Source organism: Pinus tabuliformis, chromosome X (assembly GCF_031772625.1).
Source record: "Pinus tabuliformis cultivar Carrire ecotype Pingquan chromosome X, CPIR1, whole genome shotgun sequence".
NCBI lineage: Eukaryota > Viridiplantae > Streptophyta > Pinopsida > Pinales > Pinaceae > Pinus > Pinus tabuliformis.
The window spans coordinates 891,741,256-891,766,511 of NC_142308.1; the positions used below are offsets into that span (position 1 = coordinate 891,741,256).

Consider the following 25,256-nt stretch of genomic DNA (forward strand, 5'->3'; position numbering starts at 1 on the left):
GACATGTTCAAACAATTTACGGGGTCCCTTAAAACCCATTAGAGCTAGCCATTCCAAACGAAAGTAGGTTTAATTGGGGCTTGCGATCGGGTTAGCCCCCCTTGCTTGGCATTGTGCACATTTGCCATGTCAACAAATTGGCACTAGAAGGAGGGTCTGAACCGCCCTCTCCAGATTTTCAAGATTTCATTTATAAGTGCCATGCATGGATTCAAAAAGGTTAATGTATGGATCATAAAGGTCATAGAGATCCTGCACACATTTGAAAGGACCTCACTTTGAAGAAACAGAGACCCCTCAAAGACCTATTTCTGGGTCACCCAAGAAAGAGAGACTGCGGGAGTATCCTGTCACTTAGGAACAACCAATCAGAGCACTTAATCGAGTTTAAGTTCATTCCATCTCTCAGCTTCTCATCTTTCACTCTTTACCTCCAACAAGTAAGAGAAAGCCAAGGATCTTTACCCTGAACAAAGATACATCTGCAGCCACTTCTCTCGAAGACACTGTGCTAGAATCCTTGCAAAGTATCGACACCCCTTAGGAAGAAATTCTTGAGGATTACCCTTCTAAAGGTAACTCCTCATTTGATTTTGAGAATCATAGCGGAGAAGTCTCTGACCAAAACTTCCCTACCCATAATATGGCCAACATTCCTCCTCTAGGTGGGAATCAGCCTCCACCTCCTCCTCTGAGTGGGAATCAACCTCCACCTCCTTTGGGAGCACTCCCTCCATGGCTTGCACAGGATGCTGTAGTGGTACCTAGGCAGCAGTATCCCTTACCGAAAAATAAAGAAAGAGTGTTACCTAATTTCGACCTTAAGAGGGGAGATACCACTGATAACCATATTCGCTATTTATTCCTAGCCTTGCATAGGTTGGTGGTCACTAATGAAGATGTGGTGTGCCACCTGTTCTCTTTTACTTTGATTGGTGTGGCCTCCACATGGTATTTCAGCTTGAGAATAGGGTCAATCACCTCTTGGGATGCTTTTAAGCAGGCCTTTTTAGAAAAATTTGGTTATGAAAAAACACCTATGGCCTTAGTTTTAGAATTATCCCGTCTAAAAATGGAAATGAAGGAGAAGGTTAAGGATTTTAATATATGATTCAACAACTTATTCAATAGAATCCTAGCCACCATTATACCTACTGAGGAAGTGCTCATGGAGTTCTATGTCTATGCTCTCCCTATCCTTATAACAATTTAGGTTAAAAGGAGTAATGTGCAAACCTTACAAGGTGCTATTGATGAAGTGATGAAATTTGAAAATGAAATGATCAGCCTCATGGCATGCCACCCTACAACTGGAGAAAAGAAAGTCCCTCAGACATCTAAGAAGAATAATGTAAATGATAACAAAGGGGCAGAAACTAAAGATAAGGACACCACGGATGTGGTAGGGTTGCATCGGATCATTAAGAAACTTATGAGCACAACCATTGATACGAGAAGGAATCACAAAGAGAGTACTAGTGGTAAGGGAGGACATTATAATAACAGAAAACCCTTCAAACCTTTCTACCGGAAGAAAATAGAGGGTGGTCATGGTCAGATTGCATTACCTGCTCCACCTAATGAAGGGGCTTTAAACACAGAAGAATTGGCTTTGATTGGATCGCTCCTCAACAAAGAATAACCTATACTGGAGCTCGAATTGGAACAAGGAGATGAGGAGAAATACTAAGTACAAGAACCCTCAGATGAGGAAACCCAAATTAATGTGTTGTGGGATTTCCATAATGATGAGAATAATGACTAGGGAGACAACACTACAGAAATCAATGCTAATGAAATCGACATGCACAGTAAAGGGTTGCTTCTAGGTGCGACAAAGCCCTCAGACCAAACAAAGCAAGATGTTCGCCCTGCGAAAGTGTCTGCTCCTAGAGTTCTTGTTGAGAAGAGTGGGTCTAGCGGTCAACCCAAGAACACCCCTATTGCAAGTCACCCAGAGAAAGAAAATGCATCTCCCACTGCAATGAAGGCTACTCAACATGGTAAACCCCCACTTAAAAATGGCAAAACAGGTATGTTTATTCTTCCCTATCCTGTCTATAACATAGATTATAATATCATGGATGATCTGAAGAAGTCTAGGGCCAATATCACATATTTTGACTTGTTAAAATTAATGCAACAAAGAGATTTGCTGCTGAAAGCTATGAATGAGCGGAACTGCAAAAGCCCCACTACCTCAAGCACCCAAACCAAGAAGCCAATGTCCAAACCTATTAGTACCACTAGTGCAACCCAAATACCCTCAACTATGGAGGCCACATTGTCTAAAATGAATTAAAAACCCCAAGATGTCAGCATAGACATGATAGGGAGGAAATTGAAATCTATGACTCCACCGTTCCTCACTATGTTTGAAATTTTCAACATGAATGTCCACAATTTCTTGGTAGATTCTGACACCTCATCCACTGTCATGCCTTATGCTGTGGCTAAAAGACTTCAAGCCATACCTGAAGAAATAGAACTCGAATCATGCAATTATATAGGACAAATGTGATAGTAATTAGAGAATTGAAGGATGTGTTGATTCGGATGGCTACTAAACCACAGTATACACAAGTCATTGATATAGTTGTAGTCGATATACCTGAGGCCTATGGAATGCTGCTTAGGAGGGACTAGTCAGCAAAATTGAATGGATACGTGTCGACTGATTGGTCCCATCTATTATTTCCTCAAAAGGGAAAGGGTGATATGCTGAGAGTCGATAGGGAGAGATACATGAAGTATGTGGTAACGGAACTAAATGGTCCCAATGAACCTATAATATTTACCAACTCCATCCTTGGGAACTATAGTTTCAATGTTTATAATACGGAAACCTGTTTTGGAGAGTTTCATGTAGAAACCATTGAAGAAACTTTGACACACACATAGTTGGAAATTCCCTCCTATAATCCAACTGATGAGCTATCCTATATTATAGTAGATGATAGGACCAATTTCTTAGATAGTAGTTCAATTGATGTAACATTAGATGCAATATTCTGGACACTCTATTTTGATGGCTCTAAGTGCCTTGAAGGTGCAGGTGGTGGAAGTATTCTCATTGACCTGCAAGGGAACCAACATCTAATGGCCAACCAGTTAGAGTTCAGATGCACCAACAACACAGCGGAATATGAGGGCCCACTGCAAGGCTTGAAGAAAACCATTGGTATGAATGTGAAAAATCTTAAGGTTTTTGGTGACTCATAGATAATCGTAGATCAGGTAAGGAAAAGGATACATTACAATTCTCCACACCTGGTGAGGTACCAACATGAGGTATGGGATTTAATTGACAGTTTTGATTCCTTTAATATTACATACATACCTTGAGGCAAAAATCAAGATGCTGATCTGATGGCTAATATGGTTGCTAAACTTTTGCCCTATTTTAGATTGAAGAAAAATAAATGTTTTGTTGAATTGATTTTCAGATTGTCCATGCCTGATAATATATTGAATTGGTAGGTTTTCAAAGATGATGAGGAAATCCTTGAGTTCCTACACTGAAAGAAGACATTTAAGAGTGCAGTCATTGACGAAAGGGAGCATGAAAAGCTTATGAATGAAGAGGAAGATGAGGAAAAGGATCAGCCCAATGTGATTCCAAAATAAGTGGCTAGGATGGAGCACTTGTATGACTTGCATGATAAATTCAAGAAACCTACTAATTGCAAAACACACAGCTTGTCCATAAAGTATGAAATGGTCAACCTTGGGACCGAAAAGGACCCAAAAAATGTTAATCTGGGCCTGGGGTGTTCTCTGATAGGAAAGGTTGCATTTGTCAAACTATTTAAAGAATACAAGGATGTCATTTCATGGACATATGAAGACCTAAAGACCTTTGATACCAATATTATGCAGCATGTGATCCCTTTGGAAAAGGAGGCCAAGCCCTACCAACAAAATCTGCGTAAGATGCATCCAAGCTTAGAACCATTGGTGAAGAAAGAACTGAACAAGATGCTGGATGCCAAAATCATATTCCCGGTCAGACACACCCACTGGGTAGCTAATCTTATGCTAGTGAGAAAGAAAAATGGAGACATCAGGCTCTGTATTGATTTCATAAACATAAACAAAGCATCTCAAAAGCAAAACTATCCAGTCCCTTCTATGGAACACATCCTTCAATGTGTTTCTGGGTCTGAAATGTTATCCCTATTAGATGGGTTTTTAGGATATAATCAGGTATTGGTATCACATGGGGATCAGCTTAAGACAACCTTCAACACCAAATGGGGCACTTATGCATACTGAAAAATGCCTTTTGGGCTCATTAACGTGGGTGCCACATTCCAGAGAGCTATGGACATAACATTCCGAGGGTTGATGAATAGATCGGTAGTGGTGTACATGGATGAAATCACTGTGTATTCATATCGCAAGAGGGATCGCATTTATCACCGGAGGCAGATTTTTGAAAGATGTCGAAGGTATGGAATTTCTTTGAACCCCAAGAAGAGCATCTTTGTAGCCACTGAGGGGAAACTACTGGGTCATATCCTTTCTAAAGACGGGATTGTGATTGATCCTGAAAGAATATAGACCATCACAAGAATACAGCCCCCTACCAATAAAAAAGCCATGCAATCTTTCTTCAGGAGGATTAATTTCGTTAGAAAGTTTGTCTCAGGCTTCATTAAAATAATATGCCCCTTATAGTTGATGATGAAGAAAGACGTTGCATACAAATGGAGCGATGAAGCCAAGGAAGCATTTTGGCGAATCAAGGAAGCCATTGCTGAAGCTTCTGCACTGGTCAGCCCTGATTTCGGCAAAGGATTTTTCTTATACGCCTTTGCTTCAGACCTTTCATATGCCACAATTTTCACTCAAGAAAATGATGACAACAATGAAGTCCCCATTTCCTACATGAGTTCAAATCTCCAAGGAGTGGAACTGAATTACCCAGGAGTGGAGAAACAGGGCTATGCAATTTTCAAGGCCATTAAACATTTTCGCCCTTACTTACTAAATGCTAAGACCAAAGTCATCATGCCCCATGTGGTTATAAGAGCCCTCTTCGTGCAGAAAGAAATGGGTGAATGAAGAGGGAACTGGATGACCACCCTACAATAGTTTGACTTGGAGATAAAGTCAGCACAAATAGTTTGATGGCAAGGACTTTGCAGGCTGGTGACAGAAGCCTTAGCTGACCAAAAGGAGGCACCCGAAGAATTAGGAATGCTGAGTGCACAATATGCACAAAGGGAACTCAGGGAAGAGCTCTTATGGAGTAACGAAATGCTGATTTATGAGTGAGAAGCATCAAAAACCTTTTTGGACTCTGAGTCGTGGTACCACGACATACGCTTCTATCTAGTGTGAGGTTCGTGTCCTGAACACATGGATGCATCATTGAGGAGAGCTCTCAAATTAAAATCCAATTTGTATTATTTGGCTGGCAACATCTTGTACAGAAGAAATCAGGATGGAATCTGACTGAGGTGTTTAGAGAAAGATGATGCCAACCATGTATTGAAAGAAATGGATGACGGCCCAGGAGGTGGTCATTGTGGCAGAGAGACCACTGCCCAAAAAATATTAAGAGTTGGATACTATTGGTCCATAGTGTTCAGAGACTCTCATGCCTATGCTCGTAAATGCAAGGTGTGCCAAACCATCGTAGAACAAGAAAGAAAGCCTGTTGTTCCCCTCAGGCCTGTCATGATTTAACGATCGTTCCAGTAATGGGGCCTAGATGTCATAGGTGAGATCACTCCAAACTCCTCACAGCAGCACAAATTATATACTCATAGCGACTGATTACCTCACCAGATGGACTGAAGCCATCCTGCTCCGGAAGGTGAATGAAGATGAGGTAATATCATTAGTTAAGAAATTCACTATTAACAGGTATGGCATCCCTGACACTCTCATCTTTGATAATGCTTCTTATATTTCATCTCTAAGACTAACTAAGTTTGCTATTGATAAGTCAATCCACATAAAATACGAAACAAACTATTATCCCCAGGGAAATGGATTTTCAGAGTCTTCCAATAAGAACCTTATCCACATAATCCATAAGACAGTCGCTGATAACCAAAGGAACTAGCACAATGCCTTGACAAATGCCCTTTGGGCCGATTGGGTCACCCCTAAAGTGGCCTTGGGAAACTCTCCATACTTCCTAGTCTATGGATAGGAAGCCATCTTGCCCCAAAACGTTGCCCTCCCATCCTTACAACTCTCCCAAGCTTCAAGAGGAACCCCTTCAACCCTGCTTCAAGAAAGGATTGACCAACTGATGAAGCTAGAGGAATTAAGGGATAGAGCCATAATTAAATTCAAAATCACCAAATGATTGTAAAAAGATGGTTTGATCATCATCTGGCAGGAGATAAAGATTTCAAAGTGGGGGAACTAGTTTTGAAATGGGACAAGCTGAGTGAGCCAAAGGGTAAACACACAAAATTCTAACATCTATGGCTGGGCTCATTCCAAGTCATTGAAAAGATTGGTCAAGGGACTTACAGGTTGAAAACATTACAAGGGGAGACTGAAAAGCTCCCTGTTAATGGCTAGCATTTAAAGAGGTACTTCCAGTAGTCACCGCATGGGTGGCTGCCTCCTGAGTAGGTTAGAGTTCATTTCTTTTTGCTGTTAGTTTAGTTGTATTTCTGTCCTTTCCTTTGTTTTCTTCCAAGTTTGTTCTCCTGTTGTTTTGAATTACATTCCTTTTCAGCCAACTAATTGTAGTCCTCTAGTCTCATTCTACCTTTCAGAGTTTCCCTCATTCACCACTCTTAGCCTTTCCCTTCCGCATTAACTTGCTGATGATTTTGTTGTTCCTGAATCCATCAGTTCCCTTCCAATCAAGCAAACTTTCTATCAGCCCATTAGCACTTGAGAATCAACAGTGGAATGCAAACTAGAACCCCTAATGGGCATCTGTTGGGAACTATGTAATATTTGTTGATAACTTGGATATCTGGAGCACGTAAGGACATATATATAAGACAAAAATATGTCTAACTATAGTTGGACTAGCATGGAGGAGTGCTGCATATAAATAAATCGCACTCAGACCTAGCCTATACTTGCTTGTAAGGTTTACAGTCATTCTCCACTGGTGCCATCCACCACACTAAATGGTCCAATACCTATTACTCACAAGTAAACCTCCTTTCATGGGCTAAGCTCACTGTCTCATACCCTGTGGAAAATCTAATTGTTCTCTAGTCCTTGTGCCTAAAACTGGAAGGACTTGTCTAAAAAGAAATGAAATGATAAGTCCTTGTGCCTACCTACAAGGACAAGTTGTTTGGGAAGCCAGTTAGTGTAATGACTATTGCTGTGCTCAGAGTATCGATTGACACAACAAGCCCAACCTTGCTTAAGCGGTTTAAAAATATGGCATGATCCATGAATGCACCCCATTCAATCAATAAATATAGCACTGAAATTCTCATATAAAGTGCAAGAAAAATATGTCTACATCAAGCTTGATGAGTAATAAAGAGCTGAAGTACACACCTAAATAGGCATGGACAAACCAGTGATGGCCCTAAAGGGATTTTTGAAAGAGGGAAATAGGTAAAGGGAAGTCAATAAGCCTCATAATGCTGCCATTGGAGAATGCCTGTCAAAATCATATCATCAAGTAGAAGCTATTTGTCTCTATCCCTTCTAAAGCACTAATATTTAAGTGGAACCCATGCTTGTCTATCTATATAGTTTTCATTTCAAGTTTATTTTAACATCCTGATGTTCTATTTATTTGAAGGTTATTTGGAAGTAGAGATAGCTGGCTCGCCCAGTGGTTCACCATTTGTTGTGGCCACAACTACCACCCTATTGAAACATGCCTCTAATACCAAATTTTCAATGGGTCCCCTATAAATCTGGTCTTTCATCCCTCCAAATGATCTGTTGCATCCCATGATTTTAACTATGTGGAGAGCCAAATCTTTCAAACATAGATGGGTAAAGCCCTTTAACAGATCCCTCGCTTAAGCCCTTCATTCCTATATTTATCGGGATTTTTTTAACCCCTCAAAACCCTCATCACATTACTATTCCCATCACCATGTCTTATAGTGGAAATCCTTCACAAAGCACACATGAATCACCCATTTCACTCATCGTAGTCTGCCTTGATCAAAGGGCAAAGGTTTGATTTATCACAAATGAATGAGAGTGATGTGAGTGAGTCCTCCACCACATCACAAATTGCCAACCGGCTAAGCCTCAAATCCATATATAAAGGGCGCATAAGCATTCCAGACTCGACGACCATATTAACAGAGGTATATTGTGTTTCGGATCTGATACCATCACTCATTGCTATCGGCAGGGTCCAAGATCTATGTATATGGCGTGCCCTAACCACCCTGACTTTCCAGTGATTATAAACCCTGACATATAAGTTTTCAAATCTGCCCCAACAACCATACGCGGGTCTTTCTGTATAACCATGTGTTTGCATTGAAACATTAAAATTGGGGTTTTCCAAAGGGAATGGTAACATTATGGAACCGAAGGGATGTATGAACATTAACGTATAGGTGTTTTCATGTCCACCCCCTAATCAGATATCGCATATGGGCAGAGCCCCAGGCCTTATACATATTATGCACAACGATATAGTGGACCTGCCGACCTATCAAATATGATATATATATATATATATATATATATATATATATATATATATATATATATATATATATATATATATATATATATATTTTTTTTTTTTTTGGGTTCGAAGCCCTATCGCACATTGTGATCGGCAGAGCCTCAGGCTTGCAAATATTGCGATATGCAATAGGTCGGACCCGACGATATTTACAGGTTCCAGCATATAATATTTGAGGTCCAGCTTGGGTGATTGACTCGAGTTTTTCCTGTGTTTTTCTTTGTTTTCCAAATTTTCTGAAATTATAATGGGATTGGGTTTTCAGTGTAAAGGGAAAGCCTGTGGACTCCCGATAGTGCAATTGCGCATCGGGGTGGTGGAAGGCATGGGTCCTATGACCTGAGAGGGAGCCGATACCCGATTGCGATGAAAGGAGGCCCTCGAAAATTGTGCCAAGCCTATGCTTTGAGCGGGAAATTGTATGTTGACTGTGTTTTATGCATAGATCCTTTTCACACTTGTTTCCATAGTTATAAAGTTAATGGAAGCAGCGTCTATGTTTCATGTAAATGTCTCTGTCATATCTTTCAGAATTATGAAGCTAATGATAGCCATCTCAGTAGGTGAGAAGTAAAGGATGCAGGAGGGGATACAAAGAGCCATGTATGCAAAAGCACTGCGTTTAAGGGTCTGGATGCAACCGTTCTGGGTCAGAAGCCCATGCATTACCTGTGCATTCCATAAGCTTATCTATCTGTGCCTTCATCATGGGGAGACAATACACAGTAACCCATTTTGCCAACACTTGTTCTCCTCCTTAGGAAATGAATCAACCCAACCGTTATGCCTTCTACATGCCAGTGGTCACGCTAATGATCCTATAAGTATTACCTTCGTGCAAGGCCGCATAAGTATTACCTTCCAAGAGGAGAAAGGGCTTTTGATTTTGGAGAAAAGAGTGTCACCTTATTGTGAATGAGGAGGATTGTTTTTGAAGGAAGAAGGAGCCTTTAGTTTGAGAACCAGGATTGTATTGTTTTGGATCAGAGTGCTGTTACTGGCATGGATGTAAATGTGATTTATATTTATGCATATTGATGACTTACAGTTCACTATTAGTCTTGTTAAATTGAATGTGATTCGGTTTCATGGTTAACTTGTGAATGGTATCTAACTTGAAACTAAATTAAACATCAATTGCAATTTTAATTCCATAGAAGAATGTGGACTCCAATACGAGTGATTGGATTGCAATTTAGTGTCAATATAGTCTTGTCCAGCTTTGAATTCAGTGATTGATTAATTGGACTTGAATCTATGCATAATGTTTAACCTTCTTTATTATGCTCCTGCTGAACATATAAATGATGTTTAAACCTCTGTATCATGCTCTTGCGGGATATATTAGAGTAGTTATAAGTGGCATAGATAGGATTTAATGCATATGGGTTAGCTATTCTATCTTTTTTTATTTAACTGAAGTCTTCCTCTTGGGAGCAATCTTTCAACATGTTCAAATAGTTTACGGGGTCCCTTAGAACCTGTTGGAGCTAGCCATTCCAAACGAAAGGAGGTCTAATTAGGGCTTGTGATTGGGTTAGCCCCCCTTGCTTGGCATTGTGCACATTTGCCATGTCAAAAGAACCATGAATTCCATATGCATTGTGCTGGCAGGAAAGCTGATGAGCTCACCTATTTAGTGCTTTAAGTGAATGTGCTAGCCTAATAGCTCTAGAGTAGACGCAACAAGTGCATCTCACATTATTAGAAGTGGATATTAAACCTTGTAGGGGTGTCTAATGTCCCCATGACCATGTATTCTAAAATGGGAAGCATAGTTGATGCTTGACAAGTGTTTAAGAAACTGCTTGTAAGACATAAGGTTTCCTATGATGCAATGGTTGTAGGATATTTCAATGATGGCTTTGCCAAGGAAGCTCTTCAAGTGCTTGATAAACATCTAAGCCAAGGCATGACCCCAAATCATGTTACATTCATAGGGTTCCTCTCTACTTGCAACCATGTAGGTTTAGTTGATGAAGGTTGCAATTACTTTGGTTCCATGGCTAGATGTCATCGAATAACTCCAAAAGAATATCATTATGCTTGCATGATGGATATCGTTGGATGATCTGGGGGACTGAATGAGGAAGAGGCCTTATTGACAATATGCCATTTTGCACATGAGGGAACTATGTGGGGAGCATTGCCCAGTGCCTGCAGAACTCATGGCACTATAGATGTTGGAAAACATGTGGCAGAAAAACCTTTCGAGCCAGAACTACAAAATGCTGCGACATATGGGAAACTATCAAATACATATGCTACTGTGGGGAGGTGAGATGATGTGGAAAAGGTGAGGATAATGATGACAAATAAAATAAAATAGTGTCTCGAATGGGGAATGTGACAAATGGTACTAGAGATCCTAGGTGCAACATTGGGACCTAAAGGGCTCTATCACAAAAGGGAATTCCATCAGTTTAGGACAAAAGTGAGAGAGATCAGACTTGACATAGGCCCATTGTCTTGCTATAGCTTTGTAGGTTCATCATTACCTATAGATGTAAACAAAAACATATTTCACTTTTGACAGAAAGGAATAATGAAGGCTACCAGAGACAAAGAACACAAGAAGGAGAGCAACTTGAATTTCGACTCGTGACTCAACTAAACACTTAGGAATGTTCAGGGGTAAGCCAAATAACAATTTCCCTTCCTCATTGTATATGAAATAGAAAATAATCTCGTGGTTTAACATATCGGGTGATGCATTACAACACCCAATCTCAAATATCAAGTGCCCAATTGTACAACTTTTAGGAAAATGAAAAATTTAATTCATATAATAGAAGGGAACTTAGTCCTATTCATAGATCAAGCTAATAGAATTAAAGAAAAGAAAAGGATTTAATAATAGGCATATTATGCTTTGTGCTTGATTTCTATGAATATATATGAATTGGGTGCAAGTTGGTTCTATCTGTCGAGGACCAATGGTTACTAGTCCAATCCCCACGAAGTGAACTGAGGCACTGCCATACCAAAGTTGAACTGCATCTGGGTATGGAGTATGGATTGTACCTAAGGTATGGAAAAGGAGGTCATGTAAGGTTCTTTATGCTTTTTATTCCACCTCTGAGTTGAGAGTAGGGGTGATCTATCAATTCTTCTTATTTCTATTTTTCCATGTGTGTATCGGTGCATTGGCTATGGACACAAGACAAAGACATGTACACCTAGGCCTAATATGCCCATGGAGGTTACGAAGCTCGAAGATGTAGATTTCGAGTTCACACAAATAACACTTCAACTTTGCATCTTTGAGATGTATAATAGAGCGAGGATTATATGGGTTTTGGAGTCGATCATCAAATTGCTTATGTGACATTGTTTATTTTTTGTGCTTTTAAAGTCTCTAACATTGTTTTAGATTCCAACAGAAATGTTGTCATGGTGAGAAGGGTTCCCAAGATCCCAATGCTTTACTAACCAATATATCTAGTACTAGGTTCTATAGAGAATCAGTGGCACTCTATGAGGCTTGAATTGTTGAGAACTTTTTGTATAAAACTGTTACACAACATTTTTTCACTTCCTTTATGCTCCCTGTTCCTTGATCCTAGAGGAATTCTATAGTGAACCCTGCATGCTTTGCCTTCATTGAGAAACTCCCATTATGTCCCTCTTCATGAGCAGATCAATTCCCTTTTGCACCATTTCCCTTGAAACTTCTGTTTTTCCTAGTTTACAAGGCCGACGCTAATGAAATTTATCTTCCTCGCACCGATGTGTAGATATTAGCACTATTCCCCACACTAATCGGTGTGACTAAACTATGTTCCTGTAACGTTGGTCCTATTATGGAAATTTTTTTAAAATTGGAGCTGAAGCTTCCAGCTCTAGAAGCTTTGTAACAGAATTTTGGTAAATGGTTTGGCCGGATGGGGTTGAGGATGACAGTTTGGGATCCTTTCCCCTATAATTATGGAACTACCTTAAGGGATAAGTCCTTCTCCCATGAGAAGAGGATCCATCTCCCATCCATATTTCTTATATAAACCTCCCTTTTTCCCAAGGATAAGCTAGTTAGAGTGTGGGCTGAGTGTGAGTATACTATTTTGATTAGACAAGAAAGCTATTACGAGTTGTAGCAATCTATTTGTGTGAGGGAGAAGTGTGTTTGGTTTGGAGTGAATTCTAAAGGGAAGAGCATTTAAACTATTGTTGTTTGAAGCCATCATGGAATGCTAGCAGAAGTGTGTGGGAACCTAGTATTGTCAGAGGAAGACTACGACGTCAAGACGAATGGTTGTAATCTCTCTTTGATATTAATATATGCAACTACCAATTGATTTCATACATGTTTTGTAATATTACATATTCATGGCTTGATGCTTCTTGACTCATTAAGTAGGTTGAATTGCAATTTATCTATTATTATGTTTACGTGTTTCATTGTTTACTTGTTTCAGGAACTTGAAGAAGGAAGCGAAAGATTGCTCAAGTGAGCAACTGAGGACATAATCAAGGAGGATAAGCAACCAAGAGGTAGGCCCTATTGATTGATTCTAATCTAAGGAAATATTCCATAGAATGTATCTATTGTGGCTAGACCCATTATCGGGCTAGAGGAATTCGTTCGTGTTCGCACATATAATTTTACTTCACCATAAATTGGCAACTTTGTTGGGGAGATCCCATCTTTTGTTTGTTTTGGATTTCATGATTTCATGAGAACTTTGCAAGTTTCACATTTTTCATTTGGTTCCATTTCTTTTCCCCTGCCTACTGGCATAAGTCTAAAATTCATAGTAGTAGATCTGGTCCCTGTTTTTTATTTATTTTATTTTTGCTTAGTTCCCTCAGGCAGCGTGGTTAATTGGCTGACAGTCACGCCAACCAGTGAAAATTGGGGAGGAACAGTCACGCTGAATATCCTTTGGTGCTTGTTGTCAGTTAGGCAGTCGCGCTGATCTCTGTAAGTGAAGATTGGCTAGTGTGTTCTAGTTTTTGACCTCGTGAACCCTTTTGACTATTTTCTCCCTAATTAGGAAGCTACTTTTCATTTGGTTTTACTTGCTTGTTGGCTTGTCATATTTTTGTTTAATTGATCGAGTCATTGAATGGTTAATGACACTAGGACATCTAGCTATTCATCCATTCAGTAGCTTGTGGACTCATCAAGTCCGGTTGTGGGTGTGTTTGCTCCTTGCATTTGATTTTTTATTGTCATTTTACGACTTTGACCTCTTTTTGCACAAGTTTGAAAAAAGTTTCGTTTGCTAGTTTGAACATATTTTTACGGCATAGAATACATTATCAGTCTTGTGTTTGGTAAAGTCTGTGTTTCATTCATATAAATGAACTCCTCTTTTCATGTTTGTATCTGATTGAAGAGCTCATAGTCTCAAAAAAAAAATCATTGAAAGATTGCATGCGAAAAATTTGTTTTGTTGTTTCATGAGAAAATATGAAATTCTAGCTTGTTGCATCATTATGATTTGCATCTCTTAAAAAACTAGAATTGCATCAACATTTGAAATAGGAAGAGAAATTTTCCATTTCGAAATGACTAATAGATAAGTGCTTGTTAGGAAATTAAGAATCGAAATTCATTTTTCATTAGTTTCTTTTTTGAGAAAGTGAAGTAGTGAAAGATCATTTTGTTTTCCGTTGCTTGATTGTTTGCATTTGATTGAGTAGTTTATACCCTCTCTAGTGTAGGCATTTCATTGAATTGAAAGGGTGTTGTCCCATTTAGTTGCATTTTAGGTTTTTCGAGTAGAATTGCTAAGACCTGAAAATTGAAACCTAATTCAAGATCAACCGTTAAAATTTATTAACCTATGGAAGCATTGAAGCTTAAGGCCCACATTTAGTGGTCTAGGCTAGAGAAATGTTCTGATGTCTTTAAACCTAGCAGCTGTCGTTAGCTTTGGCATTAGATGACACTAGTACAGATTTGTGCTCCCCGTACCATTGAGTATATAATGGGAGACCCCACTAGGCTGCAATCCTTTTATCCTTAGGAAGTCAGGTCGGCCACCTTGTAAATGTGATACACCAAAAACATCATTCAGGGAGATTGCCTGCTCGTACTTCTTGGTTCGCCAGGAGGTATTATGCAATTCATGGTTGCCTGGTAATCATGTTTACCTAGATCATCCAGAGCATTCATTTGATCTTTCTTACTCATTAAACTTAAAATATCATTTGAGCACTTGTCCTTTCGAGCTCGTTTCCAATTGAAAGCGATAGAGTCACCTTTCGTCCTTTTCTTGACTCTTAAAAAATGAAAAGGCAAAGTTTTGTTTTGGTGTCTTAAAATTAACTTCCCATGAAATATTCTTGGTTAAAGTTATCTTCCTTAGTGATTCTTTAGAGTTGATTCGAGTGGAAACATTTCTAGAGTCCTCCAGTCAAGGGTTCCCCTCGGAAGGGAATCCTATTCCTTTTCCTTCTTTTGGAAATGTTGGTGCTCCTTATGTGGAAACATTGTCCCTCCCTGGGTTAACCACTGGCTTACTTGTCTGGTTATTTTCGAACTTGGTGGTCATGAGTGTCCCAACTCCTCTCCAAACATCTCCTTCATTCGAGTCATGTCATGATGATTCTAAGGTTGACCCCTCACCTTCTTCCCCTATTTCTTCACCCTCATCTTCTACTTCACTTGGTGAAATTTTGAAATCCAGTAACTAGGAGGCTAAGAAGAAGAAGAAGAAGACGGAGATGAAGAAGTTAGATAAGTGAGAGGCCAACCGTGTGGCTATTACTCCAAATGCGCCCCACATCGACAAACCTTCTGATCCTTCATAGAACATAAAATTCCCTTGCAAGCTGTGTAAGGGTTACCATCTCCTTCGATACTGTCCTGACATTCCCAAAGTCTTAGAGGTATGGTTTGAAGACCTAAATCGACCATCCTTGTCAAACTCTAGAGATCATGTGGATGTTACGCCTTCAGCTAATGATGGTAATAAGAAGGGAAACATTATATTCCCCTGTAGGTTATGTGAAGGGATGCATCTTCTTCACCTTTGTCCTCTTATGGATAAAGCTTCCAAAGTTTTGGAAAACCTTGCATCTCCTCAAACCCAAGTTCTTGTTGGTTATTAGAGGCTTTCTTCTAACGCTCTCCTAGTTTGTAATGAGATTGACTTGGATTCATCTCTTGCCCGTCTTGCTCTTCCTAGGCGAGACTCTCTTATGTTTGTTCCCAACCAAACATTGGTCAAAGTGAGTGTTGACTTGGTTCTGCCACCAGTTGCTCACTCTGTTCCGGAAGAGAGTGGGGATCATATTGCTCATGTTCTTCTCATCTCCTCAGATTCTCATGAATCGAAAATTGAAACTCCCATCCTAGTTGTTCAGGAGAGTCCTTTTCCTATTCCTACAAAGCATGGGGGAAATCATATGATGCCTCCACCAAGTAGTTATGTCACTTCTATTGATTGGAGTCATTTGACTGCTTTCCACCTCCTGTCTTATGTGCTTTTCCAGATTACAGTAAAAGTCTATAATATGGTAATACATGGCACTATATTAGATGAAGGTGCATTTGTTAGCATCATGTATTCTACTACTCGGCAAGCTTCGGGTTGCCCATAGCTTGTACCTGTCACTCAGAATCTATTGGATTTCAACAGAGGAGCCAGTCAATCCTTAGGGGTCCTTCCAAAGTTCCCTATTACTTTGGAAGAGAAGACCGTCTATATAGATGTGATGGTAGTCCAAGGTCGTTTAGATTTCAATCTTCCCCTTGGACGCGACTATGTTTATGTCATGGGAGCTCTTGTTTCTTCGTTTTTCCATGTGGTTTGTTTTCCACACGAAGGGAGAATTGTGACTCTTAATCAACTGTCATTCGTTAGTCACCAAGCGCCTCATTTGCAACCATCGTCCCTTATCGGATCTTGTTTTCAAGTAGTACCTTCCTGCCACAGGTAAATTATGTGGCAACATGTTCTATCTCCTCACCTGATGTTGATCACACAGATGGTATAGTACATTATGTATTAGGGGCATTGAAACCTGATCTGTCTTTGGTACCAAATGACATTTATTCCTCATGGAGCGTGATCCTTCCATCTAGTGAAGAGGTCTTGGGAGCCATGTTATCGTATGGTCCATGAATAGATGTATGAGGATAGTTCTTTTACTGTTTCAACCTTGTTAAAAAATGAAACAGAGGTAATGAGCATAGTTCCTTGTCTTGTGTCAAGCTCGTTAAAAAATGAACCAAGGGGTTGGAGCAATGTTCCTAGTCTTGTGTCAAGCTCCTTAAAAAATGAAAGAAGGAGTCGTGAGGATAGTTCTTGGTCTTGTGTCAGCCTCGTTAAAAAATCAAACAAGGGTCACGAGGATAGTTATTTTTCTTGTGTCAACCACGTTAAAAAATGAAACATGTGAGGATAGTTCCTGGTCTTGTGTTGACCTTGTTAAAAAATGAAACAAGGGATGTGGAGCATAGTACTTTGTCTTATGTCAAGCTCGTTAGAAAATGAAACAATGGTCTTGAGGATAGTTCTTTTACTGTGTCAACCTCATTAAAAAATGAAATAACTCCCTGTTCCAAATCAAGTCTTTCCAGGATCTCGAAAGTGAACCTTCATTCCAGCCACCTAGTTAATTGAAATGAAGCTTGGGGGGCATGTACCTCGATTGAGTCATTATGCTGGGGGCATGCGATCTTATAGCAAGCATAGTTTTTCATTTCAATCTTGTGTAAACATGAAACTGAATCCAAGAAAATTTCTCCATGGTTCAAGCTTGTGTAAAAATGAACCCATGCCCAATTTACATCTCGTTATTACATTTTTATCAGCTAATTTCTGCTAGATGAGATTTGGTTGTTTCATTCCATTGCCACCATATCTTTGGCTAATCATACGCTTTCACTTGGTTGTTTTTCCTTTACTGAGGGACCGCAATGATGAGTGCTTTTGTTAGCCAACCTCTTGAACATTACATGTTTTGAGAAATTATACCATTACCATAACCAATTGCTACCCTTTATACCACTTGTTCATCCAGGACGAGTCATGTTTCAACTCTTTTCTCGACTCATAAAACTCATATGAAATATTGCCGAGTATTTTTCCCTTTTGACTCGTAAAAGATAATAAAATGGGGGGTCTGCTTTCATCTCTTTTCTAACCCTTTAAAAATGAAAAGATGGTTGAGCCCTTATCATTTCGAACTCGTTAACAGATGAAAAATGTCATGTGCCCAGTATAAGTTTACTCCTTTTTTGGGCTGGGAGGCACTATTTATGAAAAAGGTACACCTTGACTGGAATGGTCAAGCGGTTCTCTCAAGTATTGTTTTCTACCTTTTCGGGCTCGAGAGACACAAATGTACGAAAATTGACCATGAGGAGTTTCCTTTTATATGTCTTTTTCAAACTATCTAAACATGAAAAAGATACTGAGTTACACCTTTGTCGGACTTGTTAAACTATTAAATGACATCAGATTCGTTACCATGACGAACATGAGCTTCTCCTTCCTATGGCTCGTTAAACTTACTAGGTCGGATTCATCCGAAGGATGAACTTATAGTGCAAGCATATGCTATCCCCTTCAAGCATGTGATTAAAAAATAATTGGGGTACTTGCCAAAAATGGTGGGGGAAAATTTGGAAATCTATCGAGTCGTGTCAGCAACTTACTCTTGAACATGACACTCCTTGATTTGTGTCAGGTTGGGACATCCTCCATTGCATTGTTGACCTTCCTGGGTTTGGGTCATTCATTTCTTCCTTCCATTTGATCTCTGCTATGTCACCATGACCACTGATCCTATGGATCCAAAAGCTGCCAAACTTCTAGTTGTGTCACCGATATGTTCAAGAGTTGTCCTTCTGTAGTTACACTTACCTTTGTTTCTCTGTATCATCCAAAATCATTTTGCATCCTCTCGTCTCACGTCAATGATGTGGGATTCATTATGGCCCTCCTTCGACATGGTCACTTTCCGTCGACATCAACTCATTATCTCGGAAGTTGACTGCGAGACTCACTTCCAGTACCTTAGAGCTTGCATGCCTCAATGGCATGTTCTTTGCACTCGACGACAAGCTCACGTCATTGGCTTTCCATCGAGTGATTTCATAGGTGTTCGACTTCAGTTCCTATATTCACATACTGTTAATTGTGTTGACAGTACCTTGAGGGCCATTGTCATTATTGGTGGTTTCTCTCGCGCTTGTTAACAATTTACATCATTGATTGGTAATCAAGTGATCTTCTAGTATGTTTGATGTCAACACATCTATTCACATGCTAGAATCTGTACTTTGATCGGGTCATGTTGGACTACATGACCGTGGACTTAGATCACAAAATTCCAGGTTGTGAAGCGATGTGACATGGTTATGATGATATGCATGTCTCTATCAGATGGCTGGCCGTGACCGTAGTTTGGTTTCGTTATGATCCTCTTTAACAGATGGTTGTGCCCATACCTGGATCCATTTACATGATCATTATTTGGATGGTTGTGTCTCTGCGAGGATTCATGTATCATTTCACAAAGATCTCAGTTTATGTATATGTGTCTGTACTTGCTTGTAGTTTTTTCGATGGTAGACCGTTTCCCCGCACTGATTTATAAAGCTTTTCATCCCTCACTCCGGTTCAGCCTTCACGCTTTAGGGGGCATTTCTTACACAAAATTTTGTCACTGTCCCTATACTCCCCATTCCTTGATCCTGGAGGACCTTTACAGTGAACCCCACATGCTTTTCCTTGATGGAGAAACTCCCATTATGTCCCTCTTCATGAGCAGATCAATTACCTTTTGCACCATTTCCCTTGAAACTTTTGTTTTTCCCAGTTTACAAGGCCGATGCTAATGACCTTTGTCTCCCCCGTGCCGATGTGCATAGATTAGCACGATTCCCCAAGATGATCAGTGTGACTGAACTGTGTTCTAGTCGTAATGGTCTTGTTATGTAAAGTTTTTTAAATTTGGAGTTGAAGCTTCTAGCTCCAAACGCTTCATAACTGAAGTTTGGTAAGTGGTTTGGCCCGATGGGGTCAAGGATGATAGTTTGGGCTCCTTTCCCATATAATGATGGAACTACCTCAAGGGATAAGTCCTTCTCCCATGACAAGAGGATCCATATCCCATCCATATTTCCTATATAAACCTCCCTTTTTCCGAAGCACAAGCTAGTTAGAGTGTGGGTTGAGTGTGAGTATACAATTTTGATTAGACAAGAAAGCTATTACTAGTTGTAGCCATCTAGTTGTGTGAGGGAAAATTGTGTTTGGTTTGGAGTGAATTCTTAATGGAAGAGCCTTTAAACCATTGTTGTTTGAATCCATCATGGAATGCTAGCAGAAGTGTGGGAACCTAGTCTTGTCAGAGGAAGATTGCGATGTCAAGATGAATGGTTGTAATCTCTCTTTGATATTAATATATGCAACTGTCGATTGATTTCCTTCATGTTTTGTAATACTACATATTCATTGATTGATTCTTATTGACTCATTAAGTAGGTTGAATTGCAATTTTATATTATTATGCTTACGTGCTATCATTGTTTACTTGTTTCAGGAACTTGAAGAAGGAAGCGAGTGATTGTTGGCGTGAGCAAGCGAGGACATCATCAAGTAGGATAAGTGACCAAGAGGTAGGCCCTATTGATTGATTCTAATCTAAGGAAATCTTCCATAGAATGTATCTGTTGTGGCCAGACCCATTATCGGGCTAGAGGAATTCGTTCGTGTTCACACTTATAATTTTACTTCACCACAAAAACCTTGGAAAAGATTTGAAGGAAAGTTGTCCTGTCATGTTTTCAGGGATCAAATTGATTTTGAATTGGAAAATCTCATAGCTCCAGTGTATCTCTCTTCTTATTAAGCACCTATGTTCTCACCATGGCTCGTTAAGTCTGCACTAATGGCTTACATATTTGATAGATATGAAGATACACATCATATTTTATAGATATTGCTTCTACTATCACCACTTTCCTAGAGATAATAAGCAATAGTTATAAGAACAAGCATCCATAAACCTAGTTTGTTGAGGTTTTGGTTTCTTCCTTTAATTTTACAAAATTCATACATTTAAAATTAAATCTAAGTCTTTTGTACTCACAATAAGTGCCATGCAAAACGAAATGCTAGTTGAAAGTCTAATAACATTCAAAGAAACCTCGTGCTTGTTCAATTTAAGCCATAATTATGAGAATGGCACTATTCCATCTCTAGAAAATGCATATGTCATTCTCAAATTTTTTGTGGTTGAGCTCATGCCACAAAAAAAATAAAATTATATATATATATATATATATATCTATATATAACCACGAAAAAAACTCCAAGGCAAATTATTTCCCCTGTTCCATTTCCATGTCTATTCTTGAATGAGTGATAGAAAATTTCAGCAAATGCATAACCACCAACATTATTTGTACTGGTCAAAAGATTTGGGATATTGGTAACCAAAATTTGCATACCAAGTATATATCCCCAACCTACAATACCAGATAGAATGATGGCACTTATAATTCCATATGGTCCATTCTTGTCTGCAATTTTTTTTTGTTTCCTCCATCAGGTGCACAGAAGCTTAATAGCCTGTCAAAGTGTATTGACTCATTAGAATTGCAAGGACAAAAATATATGGTTTACTATGAATCCCAACGTCATTTTCACCATTGAGGTGTGTGAAAACGAATTCAACACTAGCTCTCCGAGGGGCTACAATGGGTCTAGGAATCATAAGAATAATGTCACCTGTCATCACTTTGAAGGTTTTGACATGGTAGCCCCACGCGCTTACATGATCCCACAATCTATACCAAGTGCTTATTTTTCTCTGGTCTCCTGTTGAGGCTTGGCAACAATATAGGGACAACTGTTCATCCTTTGATATCTCCATGACATTCTCAGAGCACTAGCCCCTTAGCTTTCTTCCTTGTTCTAGAAAACACTAGACGACTTGGTGAAAAGTCTTCGTGTATAGATGATAGGAGAAGCTCAGTATCTAGCAAAAACAATGGAGGAAATACACAAGGAAATTAAATCAACAGGTCATCACACAAAGGCATTTTCATTATAGAAGCTGACATATATGAATATGCTTCAAGGTTTTGACATGTCTTGGGTTTCTTTTCATGTTGTTGAGCTCATGAGTATGCCCAGATTTTGTCATAAGAAAAACAGGTATTTAGCTGCATCCCAGAGCTTCCACGAGGACAAAAAGGTATTGATACTTATAACTAATAAATTGAGAAAATATTTAATAAGTACTAATGAGTATGAAGCTAGTTTTGCATTAGAATTCTTATATTGAAATGCAATCCTAGATCTTGCACGACATTTAATGCTGGAGGTTTTCACCATGTTGGGAAGAAACATGACTTTATTGAAAAAGAAGGCCACCATAGTGCTTCTAAGGGTTTTTGGCAATACCCAAGTGATGTTAGGGTTTCCTTCAAGAGATTGATGGATTTTTATCCCCAAGTAGCTTGAATAGTGGTTGGCATGCTTTGTGAACTAGACACGAGAGACTCCAAAACCTATTTTCCCTCACACTTGAATTTTACCGGCTTTTAGTGGATTCTACAAATAATTAGATGTTTATTAAGGTTGTGAATATTTTTGGGTTATTGGCACCACTGGAGCCTAGGTTGGGGAAGAATATTGTGGAGCCCATTTTCCAGCATATGCATAAGACAACAATGAAGTCGTTGCTTTTCAGTGTATATGGACTGTGATATAAAGCTTGATAGATTATGTTGCAGTAGTTAAATTGTCTGTGGAGAAGGTGAAAGATTTGATGATAGAAGATGATCCCAACCTGAAGTATCTTGGACTGCATGCATTCACTACTCTAATGCCGAAGAATATATGGGTTGCATCTAAAAACAAAGAAGTAATCTTAAAGGCTCTGATTAATCCAGGTCTTACTATCCAAGTGGTTTCCCTCCACCTTATTGTGGGGATTATATCTAAGAACAACCTCATTTATACTGTAAGAGTATTGATGTATTATAGTCTTGTATTACATCCTAATTTTTTCTAATGAAATCTTGGGTAATATTCCTTCGACCTGTAGCAGGAATGTGTATGAATTGGTTGTTGACTTTGGCTGGTAAGTTTCTATTCTAGGTGGCATTGGAAGGCTCCCTCATTGTTAGCATGGCAAAGAAGTAGAAAGGCAACTTATAGATATTGGAATAAGGGTTAAATATGTCAGGCCTGAACATGTGCAAGTTTCTTATAGCTTCCTTATTGATCTTGCCTTGCTTGAGTATCCATTTCTCCACTTAGTACTTTCTGCATCTACTTGGATTATAGGGGAATACATTGAGCACTCACAAAATCCTTGTGAGATTATAGAATCTCTTCTGCAGCCTCAAAAAAAATCTTTTTCCACCATATGTGAGATGTTTTTATCTCCATTTTTTGCTCAAAGTTCTTGTATTCTGCTATTATTCATACATGAAGAGAAACAATTGTTTTGTATCTAAATATTCCATGAAAGACTCTGTGGGAGTGCCGAAATCTCATCTTTCCTTGGCAATTGAGTCTCCAATTCAAGGGGCATACTTAAAGCCTAAGAAAATGTTGCAACGAGCTATATCTGGTTGTTCTAGTTTAAAGGGAGAAATTGGAATTGGGGGCCAGAAGGAAGAGGCTTCAAGTGTTGTGCCTCAAAGTAGCGGGCAACCAAATGTAGACTGCAAAAATGAGAGAAGGTTGGTAGATATTGAAGATGAAGAAAACTTTGACCCAAGGTCAAATATTGAACTTCCTAGTAGAGCAAGAGTGGATGTGATTATGGATGGTGAATACTTCACCTTGTTAGAAGTGCATGGAGGTTTGTCAGTCAATTTAGGAAAACAACTCAATTCATATTCTGCACTTGATAATGCTATTGAGATAATTAAACTGAATTTCAGTCGCCTTTCAAAAAGTGGAGATGTAGAGGTGCAGAAGAGGGCATGCAATTTACTTGGCCTTATAACGGAACTAGAAGGAATTCAAAATAAAATTCAGCTCATAAATAAAGTCGTTGGACATTACAAAATAAAACCAATGCGTTGCAAATAAGCTTTTAAACAGAAACCTAATTAAATAATGAAACAATATAAATCTAAATTAACATTGCGCAAATCTGAGTACGATACCTTCTTGTAGCTTGACCATAGAAATAGTTTGAGCATAAAAAACTAATTTAATTTAATAGAAGTATAAATTTTTAAAAAAAGCCAATCAAACCCTTTGCTCTTCGGTAAAAATTTTTAGACTAGGTCCTAAGGAGAAATTCAATTATTAAACATAATAAATTAAAATATTAGTTTTTAATCATTAGGTCGGCCTATAAACCCTAGCGGTCAGCCTTCTCCATATTTATACCAGATTCTTTTTTCTCTTCTCTGTATATCAAGTCCTGATGATGAGTCTTGTTCTAGGCTCGAAACGTCGACTAAAAGAAATAAGATGAATACTGTGGATTATCCGAATTCAACCTCTCAAAAACCACTCCACAGAAACCTGCAATCCAAAATTCTAGGGTGTCTTTTGAAAAATCAAAATCCAAAAGGAATTCAAGGTATAGGGATAAACCAGGATTTTGGCGCTGCCCAGATTATCACACACATGAATAGTATATTTTTGCAAAAGCTTAGTCCTGTTTCAGTGCTTGCACAAGGAAGAGTACCATTACAAGATGAGCTTGTCCTCAAGGAGAAACTTGATGATTTTTTCTAATTTCTAGGTGATAAGCAAGTTTTAGATGTTCGTATGAGTTCGCAAATAACAAACATGAATTCATGAAAAGAAACCACTGCAAGATAGTTAAAAAAAAAAGATGAAACCACTTCCATAACTCGACTATGTGTGATGTACTTTTGAGTACCAAGCAATTATTTTCTTGGCTAAGGACAGGGGTAAGGTTGTCATTAAACCTCAAATATAACATTGTAATCCATACTATATTAACTATCACTGATAATGGTCTGCTTTATGATTGGATGGAGGTCATGTTCCTATGTCATTGAGATCTTGTCTTGTGACAGATTCAATCTCAAAACCTAATTTAATTAGTATTGTACAATTGTATTATGCGTGATTACCTCTATGTTGTCAATTTCTCTCATTGTGTTGAATTTTCCTACAAACACAAGATATATGGCCAAGATTAGCTCAATCGAAGCACTTCAATCCCTTGATATGCATTGTTGTAGTTAGGCTTTGGTTTCAGAGGTTGAACAAGTCCATTATTTCTCTATTCTCCATTTGAAAAACCGAGCTTGGTATGATGGGACCTACCTAAATGTAGCTATGAATAAATGAATTAAAGGAACCTTTGGTGTTGACTTGATGTTATGTTAATGATACTAACATTGTTTGAAAACATGTGGATAATGTGACTAATGCAAGGAGACTGCAGAAAGTAGGTGTTCGGCAAGCATATGAATGCATTGGAAGAAAATACATTTCTTCATATTATTTGAATGCAATGAAATTGAAAATGAGGAATCATGGTTAAATTGTGGGGAACATTAAACCTGTAGCTACTCAAATAGTAGTGATGTTATATTAAAGTTATGATAGTAACTATTGTAAACTAGAATTTAGAAGAAGGCATCTGATGTTCCTCACAAAAATTGATTGAACAAATTCCA

The 25,256-nt window shown here is 38.8% G+C and overlaps 1 pseudogene; it reads left to right on the forward strand.

The window, feature by feature from the left end:
* Positions 1-1,804: 1,804 nt before the first annotated feature.
* LOC149142556 (AP-3 complex subunit delta-like) lies at positions 1,805-24,405 on the forward strand (annotated as a pseudogene).
* The last annotated feature ends 851 nt before the right edge of the window (positions 24,406-25,256 follow it).